This window comes from Macaca thibetana, chromosome 14 (genome assembly GCF_024542745.1).
Source record: "Macaca thibetana thibetana isolate TM-01 chromosome 14, ASM2454274v1, whole genome shotgun sequence".
NCBI lineage: Eukaryota > Metazoa > Chordata > Mammalia > Primates > Cercopithecidae > Macaca > Macaca thibetana.
This window is the reverse complement of record NC_065591.1, coordinates 112381523-112399746: the sequence shown is the minus strand read 5'-3', so window position 1 is coordinate 112399746 and position 18224 is coordinate 112381523. Positions and strand designations below refer to the sequence as shown.

Genomic DNA, 18224 nt, shown 5'->3' with positions numbered 1-18224 from the left:
TTATACTCTATTTTCTATAAGAGGAAACTGAGGCTCAGAGAAAATAAATACCTTGCCCAAAGACCAGGGGAAGGGATTCACTGGAACTAACATTATTAGGCACCCCGGCTGCAACATGCATTGAGTTAGCTGCTTCCACATGGTCACTTCATCAAATCCCACAACAACCCTAAGAGGCATGGGTCAGAGCTCTCCTTCAAAGAAGAAAAGCCGGAAACTCAGAGCGGTTAAGTAATTTGCCAAGGATCACAAAGTTAATGAGCGATGAGCCAAGTAGCAAACAGTATTATCAGACTCAGTCCTGCCAGCTCCTCCCACAGGACCAGGCTAGATTTAATAAGTGGCACTGTTCAGACAAGTCATAAGCTATTCAGCTGCAGGTCCAGCAGGCTGCAGGCTAACCCCCAGTATCAGTGGTGGGCCTACTAAGCTCCAGGCATTGTGCTCTGACAGATACCCTGACGGGCAGAGTCCACAGGTAACGCTGGGTCCCACGGTGCCTCAGGTACACTCTGCACATTCCTATCTCGGGGCCTGTGCTTGAGCTCTGCCCTGGACCTAGAACACATTCCTCCAAAGAGCAGACATACTCCCTTACCCTCTTCCAGGCCTTGACTCCAATCTCTAACTCTCAGGGGGCTTTCATCCTTGCTACCCTGCTTTATTTTTTCTTTTTTCCATAGCACTTATCCCCTTGTAGCTTATTATATAATTTACTTATATGTCTTCTTTTTTTTTTTTTTTGAGATGGAGTCTCGCTCTGTCGCCCAGGCTGGAGTGCAGTGGCCGGATCTCAGCTCACTGCAAGCTCCGCCTCCCGGGTTCACGCCATTCTCCTGCCTCAGCCTCCCGAGTAGCTGGGACTACAGGCGCCCGCCACCTCGCCCGGTAATTTTTTGTATTTTTTTTTTTTTTTTAGTAGAAACGGGGTTTCACCGGGTTAGCCAGGATGGTCTCGATCTCCTGACCTCGTGATCCGCCCGTCTCAGCCTCTCAAAGTGCTGGGATTACAGGCGTGAGCCACTGCGCCCAGCCTTATTTCTTATTTATATGGGTTTCCCCTCTATACGCTTGCTCAAGAGTCCGCAAGCTCCTAGAGAGCAGGGATTTTGTTTGCTTTGCTCTTTATGGGTCCCAAACACCTAGAACAACGCCTGCCGCATATAGTAGGTGCTCAGTAAATGTGCTGAATGAATATGGGAAACATTTGAGCAGTCATGGTGTTAAGATTAAACACTCCCAGTGCAGGTAGAGGCTGGGTATATTCTGGGAGGGGGCCATGGCAGCCAGGCATCTCCTGTTTCTACTGGGGGAAGTGCAGCCTCAGAAGCACGTAGATTTAATGCCTCTCTATTGAATATCATAATAATTCAGAGACAGAGGCAGCATGAGAAGCTTCCTATTTGCAATATTCTGACAGCAAACAGATGAGGTGAGGAGGAGGGCAACAGAATTTCAAGGAGTTCTCATCCTGGACACAAGGAGAACCCAAGGCCGCTGCTGGCTGTGGCTGAGCCCTGCGGAAGGCAGGATGCCAGGCTGTGCTTCCCAGCACATCCTGAAGAGACAAGAGCGTCAAGGAGAGGGAGAAGATGGGGCCTCACAGCCTGGAAAGTCAAGAGAGATGAGAAGAGTGAAGCCTTGGTTCAGAAGACAGGTCCCAGGACCTCACAACTGGAAGGGAGCTTGGGGACTGCCTAGTATATATTCCTTACTTCACAGATACAAAAAAAAAAAAAAAAAAAAAAAAAAAAGGTCCAGAGAGGGAAAATGACTTTACTAAGGTCCAGAGTTTGTCCCAGAACAGGTTCCATTACCCGCATCTCCCAGCTGCTCTGTCAATGTTCTTTTCGTGATAGTACTGGCTCAGTGACCCGTTTTGCTTTGTCTTTTTTCTTACAGATGGAGGTCTTACTACATCTTGCCCAGAGTGGAGGGCAAGTGGCATGATCATGGCTCACTGTAGCCTTGACTTCCTGGGCTCAAGCCATCCTCCCACCTCAGCCTCCTGTATAGCTAGGACCACAGACACACACCACCACACCGGGCTAATAACTTTTTAAAACAATGTCTTCCATAACTCAGCATTGTATTCCGTACTGGGGACATAGCCGTGTGCAAGACAGATAATGTGTGTTGGGAAAAACACACAGGTAGCCATCAAATCCCAATATAAAGTGGACGGTGTGATCAGAGAGGATGTGTTTCCTGGTTGCCATGGGAACACCGGGACAGAGCGCCCAAACCAGGCTTGGGAAGCGGGGGTGGTCAGAGAAGAATCCTCAGAAGAAAGAACATTTGAGACCCAAACAATGTTGGAATCAGCCAAAGCATCAGAAGTGTTCAAAATAGAGCAAATCCATCTTGAAGAGGAGCTGGGTAAAATGAGGCTGAGACCTACTGGGCTGCATTCCCAGGCAGTTAGGCATTCTAAGTCACAGAATGAGACAGGAAGTCAACACAAGATACAGGTCACAAAGACCTTGCTGATAAAACAGGATGCGGTAAACAAGCTGGCCAAAACCCACCAAAACCAAGATGGCAACAAAAGTGACCTCCGGTCATCCTCACTTCTCATTATATGCCTATTACAATGCATTAGCATGTTAGAAGACACTCCCATCAGCGCCATAACAGTATTCAAATGCCATGGCAACATCAGGAAGTTACCCTATATGGTCTAAAAGGGGAGGAACCCTCAGTTCCGGGAACTGCCCACCCCTTTCCCAGAAAACTCATGAATAATCCACCCCTTGCTTAGCATATAATCAAGAAACAACTATAAATACACTCAGCCATGTGGGCTGCACTGCCTATGGAGTAGCCAAGCTTTATTCCTTTAGTTTTTTTTTTTTTTTTTAACCTTTACAGTTCAATTTACTATATAGAAATCACTTGGGTTTTATATTTTCAGTTAACTTTTGAACCAAGATTACAATATTATAACAAAAAAAATATTTACACTAATTCAGGACTTTTTAGCATATCAAATTGAAATACATAGATTCAAATTTCAGATTTATGACAAACAGTCTTCAAATACAATACAGACATTTCTTAAAGTAACCATATCATTCACATGTGATATCTGCAACTCTGAGGTGTTTCTAATAGAACAGCTCTCCTGCAGATATGGCAAAGTGAATATGCCACGAAGTTCAAAGCCTGTATAGTCAAGCCACGGACTCAAAGTTGCACCATCTTTAAAAAGGTTTGGCATTTCTGGGCCGGGCGCAGTGGCTCATACCTGTAATCCCAGCACTTGGGGAGGCCAAGGTGGGCAGACTGCCTGAGGTCAGGAGTTTGAGACCAGTCTGGCAAACACAGTGAAACCCCATCTCTACTAAAAATACCAAAAAAAAAAAAAAAAAAAAAAAAAAAAATTAGCCGGGCGTGCTGGCATGTGCCTGTAATCTCAGCTACTCGGGAGTCTGAGGCAGGGGAACTGCTTGAACCAGAGAGGTGGAGGTTGCAGTGAGCCGAGATCACACCACTGCACGCCAGCCTGGGTGACAGAGTGAGACTCCATCACAAAAAAAAAAAGGTTTAGCATTTTTGGACCACAACAATGCACAACATGTAAAGAAGGTAGGAAACAGTTCCCCCTCCTTGCTATGGTTAAAAGAAAGTTACATGGTAGCTTGAATTTTGCATAAAACCCCATATTATACCTTGGAAAAGTGCAAGGGCAATTTGATGGTGACGGATTGGGGTCCTATACTTTTTTAAATTAATAGAACCCATGAAATTCAAATGGGCATTAATTAAATCAAAAAATATTAAGTACCTACTGATTTAAGAGATTTAAATTTATTAGAGATTCATAATCCGTTTCTTCCCACCTTGAAATCAAGGTGTAAAAACCAGCTATTAAGTACATTCCAAATGTCTCCTATGTAGTACAAGTAGAATTTTCTGTCCACTGGCACCAAAGTGAAGTCACATTTCCTCTTGGGAGACAGAAATTCCACACCTGAACATAGAGTAAGTTGGGAAGAAATGACCCGTTACTACTGTTGTGATTCTGAGATCTAGGATTGCTAGATTACCAGCAGTAAACAAAGCAAATTCCCGGCAACAAGTGTTATTCCTTTAATTTCTTAATAAACTTGCTTTCACGCTACTCTATGGACTTGCCCCAAGTTCTTTCTTGCATGAGGTCCAAGAATCCTCTCTTGCGGTCCAGATCAAGACCCCTTTCTGGCAACAAATGGGAAGCAGAGGGGTGGGAGGAGGATGAGCCCATATCTGGAGGGGACAGGAGACAGGGATCTTTCCTGATCCAAAGGCAGCAAGGGATGCTACCCTGGGGGAACAGGATCTGGGTCAAAGATGGCTCCACAGCAGCCACGCTAGGAAGTCTGGGTTGTATTCTAGGGGTACCACAGAGCCACTGAAAGTTTTACATAAAGTGGTGACATAACCAGAATTTCTTACGGAAAGATCACTCTGACTACAATCTGAAAAGAATTTTAGAGGGGTTAAGTCTGGAGTCTGGGACATCTATTGGGTGGACACTGAAGAGGTCCTGGAGACAGATAAGGGCGACGTGAGGAAGGTAGAAGTGGTAGAGGAAGAGACGTTTGCATTTGCGAGCATTTTAGGAGGTAGAATTGACAGGACCTGGGGATCAGATGTGGGTCATGGAGAAATGAAAAAGCAAGGATGCCTTCCAGGCTTCCAGACTAAGCACCTGCCTAGAGGATGGAGCCACTTCCTGAGACAGGAGCCGACCCCAAGAGGAGAGACTGCAGGACAGGGGCATGACTTCCCCAGGAGATTAGAGATAGGAAAAGGCAGGAAGCAAGGGATGGTGAGCCCAGGGTGCCACGAGCACCTGTGCTGTGTGTGTAGCGAGATGAAGAGCACAAAAGCAGGCCTCAGGGATTTTCCCATCCAGAGCTCAGATGGTTCCAGGATAAGCTCCAAGTTAACCTTTCCACCTCTGTCCACGGCGCCCCTGATGCAGCTGAATCGTAGGACAAGCTTGTGCTTTGTAGGCTTTGACCACTGGCCAGACACCAACCTCTGCTTTTTTTTTTTTTTTTTTTTTTGAGATGCCCAGGCTGGAGTGCAATGGTGCGATCTCAGCTCACTGCAACCTCTGCTTCACGGGTTCAGGCGATTCTCCGGCCTCAGCCTCCCGAGTAGCTGAGATTAGAGGTGCCCACCATCATGCCCAGCTAATTTTTTGTATTTTTAGTAGAGACAGGGTTTCACAATGCTGGCCAGACTGGTTTTGAACTCTTGACCTCAGGTGATCAGCCCACCTTGACGTCCCAAAGTGCTGGGATTACAGGCGTGATCAGGTGTGGGATTATCGCTCTCGGCCTGACCCCTGCTCTTGTAAGGTCAAGGGCCACCTTGGATAGAAATGATTTTAAGGCACAGAAAACATAGTTCTAATCCCTGAAAAAGCCAGGCCCTTGCTCACCATGCCACTTTAGAAGGTATCACTGGGTCAGGCTCATGCCTGTAATCCCAGCACTTTGGGAGGCCGAGGCGGGCAGATCACGAGGTCAGGAGATCGAGACCATCCTGGCTAACATGATGAAACCCCGTCTCCACTAAAAATACAAAAAAGTAGCTGGGCATGGTGGCGGGTGCCTGTAGTCCCAGCTACTGGGGAGGCTGAGGCAGAAGAATGACATGAACCAGGGAGGTAGAGCGTGCAGTGAGCCGAGATCGTGCCACTGCACTCCAGCCTGGGCAACAGAGTGAGACTCTGTCTCAAAAAAAAAAAAAAAAAAAAAAGAAGAAGAAGATATCACTAACAGGTAGCAGAGCATGAGAATAAACAGCATGAACTCTGAGGACAAATTCCAGCTCCACCACCAACCAGCTTGTGATCCTATGCAGGTTACTTAACCTCTCTGCGCTTTGTTTCCCGCATTTGGAAAATGGGGATACTAATTTGTATCTCCAAAGAGGTAGTAACCCTACCTCTCTGTAGAGTTTTAAGAGTTTTAAGTGAGTCAGTATTTGTCAAAGAGCTTAGAAGAGTGCCTGGCATATAGTAAGTGCTATGTAACTGTTAAATAAATAATAAAACATGAGTGGTGTGGTGGCTCATGCCTGTAATCCTAGCACTTTGGGAGGCCAAGGCGGGCTGATCACCTGAGGTCAGGAGCTCGAGACCAGCCTAGCCAATGTGGCAAAATCCCATCTCTACTAAAAAATACAAAAATTAGCTAGGCATGGTGGCGGGTGCCAAGTAGCATCCCAGCTACTTGGGATGCTGAGGCAGGGGACTCGCTTGAACCCAGGAGGTGGAGGTTTCAGTAAGCCAATATTGTGCCATTGCACTCCAGCCTGGATGACAGAGCAAGACTCCCTCTCAATAATAATAATAATAATAATAATAAACATATGCATAAGCTGAGGGTTTAGATGCCATCACACTAGGAATAAGATAACTCAGGGTGGGAGAGGTATGGTTCTGTAAGGAAAGGAGCCCAGGAGAAAGAAGGGGCATTCTGTGGTGTGGGCTTTAAGCACCCTGGCACACCCCACTAGGAAAAAACCTGGGCAGAGACAAATGAACATTTAAACCAGCTTCAGCTTCAGATCACTGCAAGAAATAATTATTCTGGGTATGAATCTTCTCTAAGAAGTAATATTTACTTTGGAAACACAGCAACTGTACCTCAAATGGCTCGCTGTTTGTGGAATCTGAGCAGCCTCTACTTTACTAGGGGAAGCAGTCCTTCTTTATGTATCCAGGCGCTCTCTAAAGCACTGAAATTTACAGCGCATTTGTTATGCGGCTCAGCAAAAGGTGTATGAATAAAGAATAACCTGTTCAATCAGCACTGCTCAGCCAGAGAGGCCAGGAAGCCACTCACTCTGCCTGTGAAAGGGATTTGCCAAGTGCCAGGGGGGGAAAAAAACAAGCCTATCCCACCAGGGCACCCTGACATTGGATTTCGACAGGCTCCTGTTCCTGCTTCCACTGTGTCACTTGCTGGTGAAAACAATACAACTCCAACATAAGGACACCTGCTTCCCTCGAGAACACCCGCTCCTTGCCTGTCTGACTTCCTCCCCGCCCCCCACCTGGCGTCTGGAAAAAAGGGGAAAAATATGTGTTCATGGTTCTCTCTCTCTCCCCCTCTCACCTCCTTCCCTCCTCTTCTCTTTCTTCCTACATCTTCTCTTCTATTCTTCATGACTCTTCCCTCCTGCTGGCCATCCAATGCCTACGTCTGGGGAGGCCCATGGCATTGGGGTCCTCAGAGACCTGAAGCAGGTAGAAGCTGGTTTTGCACCAGCTTGTCACCGGGGGGCACTGTGGGAAACTCGCAGACACCTCTGACCATGGCCATGGCCTCCAGTCCATTCTCAGGGACATCAGGACCCAGGTGGAGCCCAGCGCCCAGAGAGTAGCACTCTTTCTTTTTTTTTCAGAGGGAGTTTCACTCTGTTGCCCAGGCTGGAGTGCAATGGCACGATCTTGGCTCACTGCAACCTCCACCTCCCGGGCCCAAGTGATTCTCCTGCCTCGGCCTCTCGAGTAGCTAGGATTACAGGCACACGCTGCCACACCCAGCTAATTTTTGTATTTTTAGTAGAGACAGGGTTTCACCATGTTGGCCAGGATGGTCTCGATCTCCTGACCTCGTGATCCGCCCACCTTGGCTCCCAAAGTGCTGGGATTACATGTGTGAGCCACCGCACCCGGCCAAGAGTAGCACTCTTGCTAGGGAAGAATCCAAATTGATCCCCAAGGCTCCCAACACAGCCTCCCCCAACACAGCCTCCCCACACTGCTTTTCTTAGGTATCAAGAGAAGCCCTGGGCAAAACTGTGACATAAAATTTGTTCATTCACTCAACTAACGCTTTTGAGCATCTTCCACTGCCAGACATTCGCCTAGGAACTGAAAATGTCACTATTCATCTTTCCCGGATTACAACAGAGTGCCATGGGAGGGCAAAGGAGGGGCACCCCTGCTCCCCAGGGGTGGGGGTCAGAAGACGGTTCCCAGGAGAACAGCACATAACCTGAGATGTAAAAGAAGAAGAAAGATATGGCCAACAACATTTAAAGCATCACTATTCATGAAAGTCAAAAGCTAGACATCCAAATGTCCACCAACCATAGAATAAACTGTAGTATATTCATACAATGGAACACTACACAATAATGAAAATGAACAAACTTTAACAACATGGGTGAATCTCACCAACAGAAACGTTGAACGAAGGAAAAGCTAGACACAAAGGGTAGATATGTTGAAGAAGTCCATGCTCACAGAGTTTGAAAAGAGGCAAAATGTATCTATGGAAGTCAGGATAGCAGATGCCTTGGGGGTTACAGTGGCTGGCTAGGGGTCTGAAAGGAGCAAGTAGGAACTGTTTCACAGCCCAGGTGCTGGCTATAAGGGTGTGTTCACTTCCTAAAAATTCAAAGCCATACACTTATGATTTGTGCATTTTTGGGATGATTGATATACTTTTGTGAAAATGTTTACTAAAATAATTTTAAAGGCAAACGAGATAAGCTGGCAACCACAGGGCATGCTTATCCTGAACGCCCTTGGCTCGCTCCTTTGCTCTCTCTCCTGAATCACCTGGTGACCTCATGCCCTTTCCAAACACTCATCACACGCCGTTCACTCTGCAGGCAACAGGAAAGCATCCGATTAATTAATTCGTACTAAATTGTCCATGACTGATAGCGGTTCAACAGTATTACCCCTCCCTGGGGGACTTCCTTTTTAATAAAACATAATTGCTTTAACTCAAAATAGTAACTATCACCAGGCATCCGGAGCAGGAGCAAGGAGAGCTATGGGGTGGGGCTGGGGGCGCTCTCCAACACCCCTCGGCTCACTGCATGTCAGGAAGGCCCTGGGTGACAGCAGCACGCAGGACTCAGGGTGCAGCGCAAGGCTTGCCAGGGAATTTGCAACTTCAAAACACAAACAGGACTCTGACCTACACCTCTCCATTTGCATAGCTGACTCTGCACCTTGGGCGGCTGTAGCGTGTTTCCAAGAATTATTCAAACATTTCTCCCCTTCTGAGTGGGGAAGGGGTTGGGGTGGGATGTGCTTGGTTCCTAACCCAAGATGATCTCTGAGAAGAGTTCATGGCAGGCAGAGGAGGAACCTGACCCTTTGCAGGGACCTTAACATGAAGCTTCAGCTGGGAATCCTGGGCCACACTCAGCTGCCCTCCTATCTCCTCTGCCTGGAAAATGGAAAGGGGGCAAGAAACAAGCCCCACAGCTGCTCAAGGTCCTCTGGCCTCCCTGGTCTGTCTTCTCCCAGGCTTTGCTCCCCGGCTGCCAAGGCCAAGCTCAACTGAAGTGCAAGGAGGACATTCGCATCTCGCTTTCCCTGGAGATGATGGATGCTCAGTCTGGCCACCTGCTCAAGCAGGCAAGCAGGTCACATGCTTGGCGACTCCGTGAGCTGGGCAGGAAAATTGGCAGAGAGGAGGGAGAGAAGCCCTGGCAAGGGGTATCGCCCCCTCCTGCCCGTGAGGGTCTCTGGAGAGCTCCCGCAAGGAACCTCCCACTGTCTCCGGACTCCGTTCTCTGTCTCTTTTCTATTCCCAAATCTGCTGTCTCCAGATCACTGGGATTTCCAGACAGAGCAGCAGGTCTCCTGTCTGACAGACTCAACTCTGAGCAGGTCCCTAGAGGAACAGAGTTTCTCTGAAGTCTCTGGGGTAGGCAGGCTGGCAGGCTGGGAGTCTTTGGTGTCTGGGAGGGATCTTTCCAGAAAGGCCAAGGCAAGACCCTGGCAGAAGCTGCAGAACCCTTGCGGGAGGAGAGGACTCTGTGTTATAAGTAGAGGCCTTTGAACCTGGGAAGTGGCGCCACAGGATGGTGGCGGGGTGGTGTCGGGGAAGCTTTGGAATGGGGAAAGCCGGGTTTGAATGCCAGCTCCACCTCCTGTTTGCTGCAGAACTTCAGGCATAGCCCTGGCACTGAGTAGGGTCTCAGTACACGTTAGTTGTCATGTTCAACAACTAACGCTCTAACGAGGCTAGAGTGACAGAGAGAGTGCGTCAGGAAACACAGGGCACCAGAGGCCCCCTCTTGCCATTTATTCGGCAGCTTACAACTCGTCAGGCAGGACGCCAAGCACTTTACATACATTATCGTGCTTAATCTGCACACACACTGGGAGGCAGGTCTAAAGAGCCCCACTTTAGAGATGAGGTTCAGAAAGGTGCAGCCGCTGCTCTAACGTTACATTGCTCAGAAGCGGAAACACCAGGATTTGAACCTACGTTTGGCCACCTCCAAGTTCTTTCCTACTAATCACCGTGCTCTCTCTCCCCAAGAGCCCTTCTCCCACCCCCATGCTCACAGATCTTCAGTTTGCATCAGCTCAGAGGTTTGCAATCGTCTTTCACACATCCCACTAGGAGATGTGCCGCAAGCAGGGTCCTTATCTCAAAAAATCTCCATGCCCAGCCACGCTTCCCTTCTGCCTATGCTTGGTTCTCCTCAGCAAACCCCCACAGTAGCAACAGGGAAATGGAGAAACCCTCCCTTCCCCCACAAGCCTCTCCAGACTCAGGGGCCTTCTAATGCTAACATAGCCCATCCCCTTTCATCTGAGGGGACTGTCCCTTCATTTCCCTTTTTACTTAAAAAAGCCAACTCAGTACACTTTTGATGCTTCAAATTTATCTTTGTTAATAAACAATAAAAGTTAAAGGCTTCTCCGGTCCCTAATTGAACACCATCAACAGCAGATGTGGCAGCCTAGCTTCAGACACAGAGCAACGTCCTGACAACATCTAAGTCAAAGGCTTTCAAAGCAGGTGCATGTGATCACACACACGTGCTCACGTGAACAGAACAAGGCCTGGGCAGCGATTAAGAGGGGCAGGCATCTGTAGGGAGTCCTCTTTATCCCAGGAAACGGCTCTCTCCGCTCCCCACAGAGAAGGCCTGAGAGTCCTACGAGGCCTGGCCCTGCACTCACTGTGTCTCAGATTTACGGGGCTCTGAAAGCCTGATATGGCCATTTCAGTACTTTAAACATGCCCATAATGATAATTACTGTGCTGATGGCACTTCATCTTAAATGAAGCTCCAGGCCAAGAAGACTCTGAACTCAATGTTACTGAACATATAATGTTCTTGGTTGACTCTACTCTTCTGCGTGGCGCTGGTGGCCCTGTGGGCAGCTGCCACTCAAGGCAAAGGGCAGTGAACTTAGGGTCAGATGACCAAGGTGCCATCATCTGTGCACCTGGGTGAATCACGTGCCTTCTAAGTTTCCTCATCTGTTAAATGGGTGGTGATATAACCAGCCCACCTCGTGGCTTATTTGTGAGGGCCAAAGGAAACGATCTGTGAACTCCAAGATGGGTTAAGACGTGAGCTAGTAACAAGGTCATGGTGTCAATGGCCCCACGCTGGGTGTCCTCTGCAGCAGAGAAACACACTCCAGTCTCCCCAGTGGTGGAGAAAGACTTGTCCACTGAGAGCACACAGAAGCCTCTTGGGGATGCTGGTGGTCGTGCAAGGGGTTGCAGGAGATTCCCGGAATCAGGAACCCTCAGTTCTGGGGGTGCCCTTCCACCCATCCCCAGGACACGCTGTGAGTCAAGTGCTATTCCTGGAAGAGCAAAGTTTTCGGCCAGATAAACGGAGCAGCAAGAGCAGGAAGAAGGTGGCTGAGACAAACGGGGACAAGTGTTAGACTTCTGTTTCTCATACCTGGAGCCAGCCTGGAAACAGGAAGCACAGTGAGGCCCTCGGAGTTGAGCATGGAGCTCTAAGCGCCTCCAGGGTTCTCAGAGGGCACGGTCCAGCCCAACGATATAGGACAAGGAGAAGAAAGAGAGGAGGAGAAGGGGACATGGAGCATGGAAGCAGAACCCCACCATGAGCTACGTTCTTTACTCATTATCTCTATTCAGCCTTATAAAGCTATAAGGTGGGTGTTGTAGTTTGAGGTGGCTTATAAACCATAGAAATTTATTTCTCACAGTTCTGGAGGCTGGAGGTCTGAGATCAAGGTGTGACATGGTCAGGTTCTGGTGAAGGCTCTCTTCCAGGTTGCAGAGGGCCGGCTTCTTGTATCTTCACATGGTGGAAAGAGAGAGCAAGCTCCCTGGGGTCTCTCATACAAGGGCACACATCCCATTCATGAGGCCTCCACGCCTATGACCTCCCAAAGGCTCACTTCCTAATACCATCACACTGGGGAATAGGATTCAACACACGAATTTCAGGGGGACACAAACATTCAGTCCACAGCAGTGGGTACTGCCATTCATTTCCAGATGAGGAAGCTTGGAGGGGGTAAGGAACTTGCCCCTGACTGCTGCTCAACAGTATATGATCATGCTGGACTTCGAACCTGGGATCACCTGACTCCAAGTTGGTGTTCTCATCCCCACCCCTACCAAGCTCCAAGGCTGGGGGTCTGTGGGGCAGATGGAACCCATGTGCCTCCTACAAGCCCAGTGGTGTAGTAGGAGCTCTGGGGTAAACAGCGATTTGAGACAAGACCTTTGTCCTCGAAGGGCTTTCAGCATAATTGGAGAGACAAGCCCATGAGGCAGTCCTAATAATCAGTCCTAAATGATGAGAAAATTAGGAGTTCAAGGTAAGAATCATCTTTAAAATCCTTTCATGAAATCAGCTGGGAAGATTCTCCTGACCTCATTGCCCCCAAAGGCCTCTGTCCCCTCTCACTCCTGTCTGATGAGACATTTGTGCTGCCTACTCTCCTGGAGGCAGGGAGGCGGCCGCTGCTGAGCTTACCAGGCTTGTCACTCTCTCCTTGGACCCTAAGAGGCTCCCATCGACTCGGAGGCCTGGCCCTGGGTGACACATCTGCCTACACTGGGCATCGATGCTTTAGTAGCATCACATCCTGGCTACTCAAAGTGTGGCCTGTGGTCAACAGCATCCATATCCCCAGGGAGCTCATGAGAAATGTAGAAACTCAAGTCCCACCTCAGACCCTAGAGTCAGCATCTGCCTTCTGACAAGTTACTCAAGTAATAAAAGCTTGAGAAGCACTCGGAAATCCCCAATGAGCCGCACAGCCAACACTGTCAGAACTAGAAGAGACAATGAAATGACGACAATGATCATTACAATGAAAGAAACAAAACAGCAGACCTGTACTGAGTGCTGTGTAGGAGCCAGACACCGTGCTAAGTGCTATGTGTGCATCTCTGATCATTCTCACAATATCCCTGAAAGGTGGGCACTAGCATTACTCCCATCCTCATATGAGAGAACTGAGGCTGAGAGACATGACCCAGCTTGTAAATGACAGAGATGGAATGAGACCCAGGACCACCAATGCTGTGCAGCCCACACACACATTCTTAACTGCCTGGCTGGAGTGCTTCTCCAAGAACCCAGAGATCACCCAGGTGCACTTTCTCATTTTACAGAAGAAAAAATAGATCCAGCAAGAGAGGGGTCTTGCCCAAGGACTGTAGAAACCCAGACTCTAGAACCCAGTCAGGACTCTAGAACCCTGGTTAGCGAACTTTCCAACACATCACGCTGTCCGACATCAGCAGCCAATGGTGTTGCACGAAAGGGACAAAAACGTAGAGTTCTGAAGTAGACTACGCTAATTTTAAATCATTTGCTCATTTGTGCTCAAAACAACATGGATTTATGGACTGTCACAGAAGCCCTCTCCCAAGAGAGTTCCCCCTTACCTGGCTCCTGAGACGGCGTCCAGCCACCCAGAGCTCGGCCCAATGCCCTTAGAAGAGGAGGCAGGTGTCTGCTTTTCTTTGCATTTCACCTTTTCCTGGCAGAGCAGGAACGGCTGGAGATGGCTGCTGCTAAGAACCATCAGCAGAACCGTTGACAGTGCAGAGCCCGGGCTGCCTCCTCTTCCCAGTGGGTGCCAGGAGCACGTGCAACCCAAAGAGATTCTTATTCACTGCTCTTCTTCAAGCACGTTTCTATCTGCCTTCAGAAACACACCACAAATAGTCAGGCAGTCTTTTGTCTGAGTTAAACAGCAGGTCACAGGAGGCCTGGTTTGTCTACTCCCAAGGGGCTTAGCTCTGGCACTGGGCCGTGGGGCCTTCTGCTTGCCCCAGAGGCTGACAGGTAAGAGGGGGTTCAGGGTCCCCATACAGGGCAAGGCAGAGGATGACTCTGTAGCCTGCAGCTGGGCTGGGCTAGGCAGGAAGACAGGAAACCCTCCCAGCCACTTCACTTGCAGAAGGAGCTCAGAAGGGCTCCCAGACCCCATCTCCTGCCTGGTGCCCACGGTGCCCCTCTCTCCCCCACAAAGAAATGCCAGGTGTTTTTTATCTTGGTGCTGGGTATCCTGCACCCAAGCTTTGCCAGCCCAACTGCCAGTGCAATGAAACTGGATTAGCACTAGGACAGCTGGGACAGGCCCCATCAGCAGAGAGGCCCCCGCCTTGGTGCAGACAAAATGTCAGATTCCCTAGGGGGTGGGCAGATGCCTCTGAGGGCATCACAGCCCCCTCTCCTAGCAAAAGGCCAACTCCACAGCCGCCCAGCTGGGGAGCCGCTGGAAGGAAAGGGTGGCTGAAGCTGTCAATACAAACAACAGCGGTCCTGGCAGGGAAACTTTTTGCCTAGGAGGACAATCGGAAAAGAGCAGGAGGGAAGTTGGGTTCAATTCACACCTGCTGGAGGGGCTCTAGCTTCCTCTGCTTAGGGATAGGGGATTGGTCAGAAGCCTAAGCACACAGCCAGGTGCACATGTGGCCCAGAGGAGAGATTCAGGTGCCCTCTCATCAGAGCAGGGTCAAGGCAGGGAGGGCAGGAGGACACAGTAGCAGCAACTGGAAGGCAGAAGTCAGGCAGTCGCACCAGCATGGCAAGAACGACAGTAGTAGCTAATGCGTTTTGAAAACGTGTGTGCTCAGAACAACCTTGGCCCTAGGTAGTTCACATTTTATTTCATTTAATCCTCAAACAACCTTAGGAGATAGATACTGTTATTATCCTCATTTTTCAAATGAAGAAACTGAAGCTCACATAGGAAGGTGAATTGTCAAGGCCACATGGATATTTCATGGTATAGACAGGATTCAAACTCAGATCATCAACAACTGCCCTACACCAGTTTTGTTCTCAATTATGCTTCCTTCCACCTTCCCCACCTCTCCAACTTCTTCCCATCCTTCAAGGCCCAGCTCTGAGCCACCTCCTCCACAATGCCCTCCGTGGCTACACCAGGCTTCCCAAAGCTCACCCAGGTCTGAATGGCTATGCCGCTCCATCAGCGGCTGCGTGCCTCCTTCTGCTGCCTTGCTCAGCAGTGATTTCATCTCCCTGACTAGACTGCGAGTTCCTAGGAGGGCAGCAGACACATTCTCCACTCTTGAGTGTCCTAGTACAGCATAAGGCAAGTACTGCTTGCTTAATAAATATTTTAAAAAGGAAGGAAGGGAGGGAGGGAAGAAGGATGGATCTTTCCCCGAAACCCTCTTTACTTCACATTTATTTTTCATGGTATAAGAAAAAACAAGAGAACTGAGCATGAGGTTTCTTACCCTTGCTGGAGAAGTCCCTCCGCCCCACAGCTGAAACCACGGCCACGACCTCTGGACTCACCTGGGTCCCAAGAAATTGCCTTCCTCAGGCCCCTAGGAGCTGATGTCCCTTCTGTTCCTCCACCCATCACTGAAACACGCCAGGACCCCAGGGAGGCACTGCTAACCCTTGTGTCATCATGACCATCAACCTCTCCATGGCCCTCCCTCTCTGCAAAAGGCACACTTTGTCAGGAGGGCCCTCAGGAGCACAGCTCCTGGCTTCAGGGAATCTATAATCTCCAAGGTGTGTTTTTACCCAGAGGGGTGTTTGGTGGTCAGGGAGGCCCAGGGAACACAAATAAGCATGTCAAGAGTCACATCCTTGTTTCAGCCAAGGAAAAGGGCAGCTAAAAGGTAAGGAGTAGTGCTGGGGATGGCTGGGGGCTCCTGGGGCCATGGCTAAAGATACATTTCTGGGGAAAAATTGATGATTCCTCTAAGCACAGAAGAAAATAGCACTCCAATCTGTGGCCTGGGCCAGAGATGTCAGATGAAGGGCCAGGTGACAGGGACAGAGTGACTCAGTCTCCTCTACCTCACAGCTCACCAAGCCTCTGAGTTTCTCACCATGTTTGAGCCATCTGGATAACAACCCTCCTGGGAGCACACCCTCTGCCACCAGCGGAGCATTAGCACCCTGCCACAGGCTGCCTCCTCTCCCTGGAGGCTGACACTGATACAGCCCTTTGTGCCTTTCAAAGCACGTCACATATATTACCTCTCACCATGTTGCAGAGCTCCAGCAGGGCTGCACCGGCGCCCCAAGCCACAAGCTCATCCTGCTCTTAGACCCTTCAGGGAGTGGGCAGCAGCCATGTTGACAGTTTCACCCCAGCAAGGCTTGCCTCCTGGGCCCCAGGAAACCACTGTCTTCAGGAACTGCCAGGCTTATTCCACCTCCCAGCCTGGTGTGCTCTGGGAGGCACAGGGTTGAGCAGGAAATATCAAGGGGGAGGGAGAGGAAATATCAGAACTGGAAGGAACTAGCACAGTCCCACCTGACACGTGCAGAGAGGCACATGGAGACTCTGGGGAGGCGAAGTGCCCACATTCACAGGGCCAGTGCAAAGCAGGGCTGGGACCAGAACCCAGGTTTCTACTCCTAGCCTGGTGCTCTCCTTGCACCGCACTGTGTGGCTTCTCCTTTGGGGAAGACCAGGAAATTTCAGGTTTCCATCTAAAATCAGTTTTGTAAGTAAATGGTGAGATTTATAATTTCTTGTGAATGAAGGAAGAACTGGATTAACTTGGGCTCCATAATGTTTATCATCAACCAATATTAATGAAAGTCCTACTTTGTGCTGAGCCCTGGGAACCCAACAGTAGATAAAGTGGGCTGGTGACACAGAGGGACACGGAGCTGTGCAACCCCAGACACACAGCCCAGGACTCTCAAGAACAAATCAGCACAAACAGGGCCAGGCCTGCCTGCCACATGGCCTCTGCCCAGGGCCTTGGGCAGTGGAGGAGCCCCTTGGGCCTCCGTGGAGTCAGCTGGCACATAAGGAACCAGTGTGCTGACCATCAGTGTTCACCACCACTAGGGCTGGCTTTCTGTCAATCACATCAGCCATGTTTCTTCAGGGCAGATCACAAGGCAAACGTTTGCATCTGTTTGCCCTACAAAGCCCTTGATATGTGAGTCTGTCATCCTCCTGATGAGCCCTGATCAAGGGAGAAAGCACTAGAAGTCCAGCAAGAGTTTTCCAGACATCGTGTGTCCAGAGTGATGACAGCACAGCAGCTGTGGAGTCCTTGAGATTGGATCCAAACGGGGCGTTCAGGCAAAAGGACAGAGGGAATGAGCTCTGGGATGCCTAGGAGCCTACTGTTCCCTGGGGAAAGCCCGGATCAAGGTGAGCTTGACACTTGAGTGCACCCTGGAAGCAGTGTCGGTGTGGCAGGAGACCAAAGGTTAGGCCAAAAGATCCTGGGTCCTAGAACCACCCTATGCGGCTTTGAGACAGCACAACCCCTTGAAGAGTTCACCTCCCCACTCACATAAGACATGCCACTCTCTCGTCTAAGGGTAGGAGAGCGCATCGGTTTCCCTCCAATAAAGTGTGTCAAGCCAGTTAAAGCAGGCAAAATGGTTCCAAGTTCTTCCTGAGGTCGCATCTAAGTCATTTTAACGCATTTTCCCCTTCCCTAGCCTTCATTCTGTTCCCTTGGTGGCAGAGACTTGGATCATCTGTCACCAGCACACAGGAAAGGGGCAAGGCCCATTGAAATACATGCACATAATATTTTTATGTGACTCCCCAAATCAATGAATCCTTTTTTTAAAGCATCTTTTGTTGGGATGGGGGGACACTTTGAATCTGAAATTATTAAAGTCTTCCATCAAATTATCCTGGAGATCTCTTTCCATGAAAAGCCTTTAATTTCATCCTCCTTGATGTAATCCTACCCCAGCAGAGGAAGCTGGCCTTTTATATTTCTTCAAATATTAGTCAGGTCCCTTATCAGAAGTAGAATCTGAATAGAAGAGGGACTGGGAAGCCTCCATGCATCAGAGCCTGGGGTGGGGCAGGGGTGGCCATCACTGACACCTCCCCACACTGCATCTGCCCCTGTCTCTATCCCCCATGAGTCCTTCCTCTAATGCATCGCTGCCACCTGGAAGTTCTGGTTCACCCAGCCAGCTGCCTACCCTCCCCCCAAAACACATGCAGTTTCCACCACACCTTGGCA

At 49.5% G+C, this 18224-nt stretch overlaps 1 protein-coding gene across 1 annotated transcript in view; it reads right to left on the bottom strand.

Moving 5' to 3' along the window:
* Positions 1 to 13814, bottom strand: part of GRIK4 (glutamate ionotropic receptor kainate type subunit 4) — a 363476-nt gene extending 349662 nt beyond the window's left edge. The window contains exon 1 of the mRNA XM_050759371.1: positions 13662 to 13814. The gene's annotated coding sequence lies outside the window, so the exon portion shown is untranslated. The remainder of the gene's footprint in view (positions 1 to 13661) is intronic.
* Between the last annotated feature and the right edge of the window lie 4410 nt (positions 13815 to 18224).